Source organism: Rhipicephalus sanguineus, chromosome 4 (assembly GCF_013339695.2).
Source record: "Rhipicephalus sanguineus isolate Rsan-2018 chromosome 4, BIME_Rsan_1.4, whole genome shotgun sequence".
NCBI lineage: Eukaryota > Metazoa > Arthropoda > Arachnida > Ixodida > Ixodidae > Rhipicephalus > Rhipicephalus sanguineus.
In genome coordinates, this window is record NC_051179.1 from 34,243,033 (window position 1) to 34,245,478 (window position 2,446).

Consider the following 2,446-nt stretch of genomic DNA (forward strand, 5'->3'; position numbering starts at 1 on the left):
CTCATTTCCCTTTCCAGCCCCCTTGATATACTATACTATACAAGGCTATGCTATGCTCTGCTAGTGTGCCTGGATAGCCGAGTGGTTACGACGCTCGCCTTCGGATCGTGGGTACGCGGGTTCGATTCTCGCCGCGCCAAGAAGTTATCTCTTTTTCGACCTTTCTTTCTTTCTCTCTCTCTCTATACTCGCTCTTTCGCCAATCAGAGTTATTACACCCCACGCCGGAGAAACGGGCGCACGTGTTACGAAAATGAAGAGAGCGCGCGAAGGTTCATGATGATGATATTTTTCTATCTACTACGACACACGGTCAATATCGAGCATAACAGCTCTGCTGTAACATATATTCAATGGGGATACTGGGAGGGCTCTTGAACTACGATGCGGCCACATTGGAATATCTCGGTCAAAATAATCACGATTGCGATCATATTTCTATCTGAACAAGGGTGTCAGTGCAGGCTACAGTTGGTATTTCACCGCAAGGTTTGCTTGTGGCGCCAAGTAACAAGTTAGAAAAGTAGACGACAGGAAGGAGGCGCGCTAGCAATTAATCTTTATTTCACGTCGATCACGAATATAAAACTTTGAAAAGCACCACATGGTACCGATACAACCGCCACATGAGAAGGAACGGACAACGCAACCGCGCACCAGACTAATCACCCAGATAGTCTATCTCACGTGAAGATAAGTAAGTCAGTAGAAGGTTTGCTGATGCATTTGCTCCCCATCTGGCTGATGACATAGACTTCGAAAATCTCTCGTTCTTGTTTCTTGCCACATCTTTTTAGCACTCGTGTGCTCTCTACCTCAGGTGCGCAGCCAGCGGTCGTGCAGTGCTTGTTGCAGTGTAGTGCCAGATTGCTCCCCGTGCCAGTCAGTCTTTTACGAACCGTTGCTCCTTCAACCGATCGTTGAGGCACGGCCCGGTTTGACCGACTAAACGCCCTGTTTGTCGGTCAAAAAAATGTCGCCAAACGCATAGGCGTGCACACAGAAGTAGAGGGCAAATGAAGAAGAAGGAGGGGGGGGGGGCTACCGCCTTCCTAATCACATAAGGGGGCGCCAAGTCCGCCCCATATCTTTACGCAGTCGGTCCTGTGGGCTATGGCCATGCAGGTTTTTCGGTAGGCCGGGGACCTAAACTTTCGTTTTTCTTTTATCTCCGCTCTGCTGTCAGTTGATTCAGGGGTGATGAGCATGGACGTCGGCAGGATTATGTTTTGGGAGGTGGGGGGTGGTGCAAACCCATGTTGCACCACGGTGGGAGGTGTGAGTGCTAGTGCAGTTTGGGTGGGGGACAAGGGTTAATCTAGAACTTGTTCCTGAGCTAGTTTGTGCCTAAGTTTGCTAAACGTAATATTTCTGGCGCAATGCTGGAAACATGAAGATAAGACAGGGAACAGAGACAGAGGCGCGCCGATCTATACACCAACTGTTTATTGACGGCAAAGGCTGCAAATCAAGAAAACTTCCGAGCATGCGCAGATGCGTGAAAGAGTGACGTTAAACATGTCATCACGTAAGCTGTCCATTACAGAAAGATAACTCAGATCCATATAGCACAATTGATGTGTCACTGACGCAGGCGGATCCCTTGCTTCTAATGTGAAACGCTGATGACAAGTTTCACGTCACTCTTTCACGCATCTGCGCATGCTCGGAAATTTTCTTGATTCTTGATTTGCAGCCTGCGCCGTCAATAAACATTTAGTATATAGTTTGGCGCTCGATCCTCTGTCTTTTTTGCCTGTCCTATCTTCATGTTTCCAGCATTGCGCCAGAAATAAGATGTCTAGCAAAGCAAGGGTTAATGTTGCTTTGGGAAGGAGGGAGGTAAAACTTGCCACCCCCCCCCCCGCCCCTATTAGAGAACCCTGCGCACACATATGGTCAACTGTTAAACAAACGGTCGCGCTGCAATAACCGCGCGAAATTCGAAATGGCAACTTTTTTACCTTCACTAAAAAACGAACAATTAATGCTATAACTGAGTTTTGAATGGACACTTCCAATAGCTATACGCTTCCTGAGCTCTTTAACGCTTCCATAAGTTTGCGACGACCGTCGCACGCGTGGCCCTGTTATCGTTCCCGCGCCTAACCTAACATTGACCCGGGGCTTTGGCAGCCCACTGGTCGCCAACCTTGATCCGCTTAAGCCTGTTAGCGGCGCTCACGAGGTGTGTCGCGCGCTCGCGCCGCGTCGTGTCTGAGTCGATGCGTCGTCGCCAAGGCCTCGGCGAACCAGATTGATGCTCGTCCCACCAGGAGGGGGAAGCCCTGCAGCTCGGGCCTGCTTTGTCCTTAATTGCATTACATTCGAAGGATGCACGTCTCGCCGCCGACCCGCTGAAGCGCGTCGAGCTGGGAGACCACGCAACGCTGAGCACAATTCAACGGCTTCTCGTCGCCAACACCACCCCACCCGACACGAACAC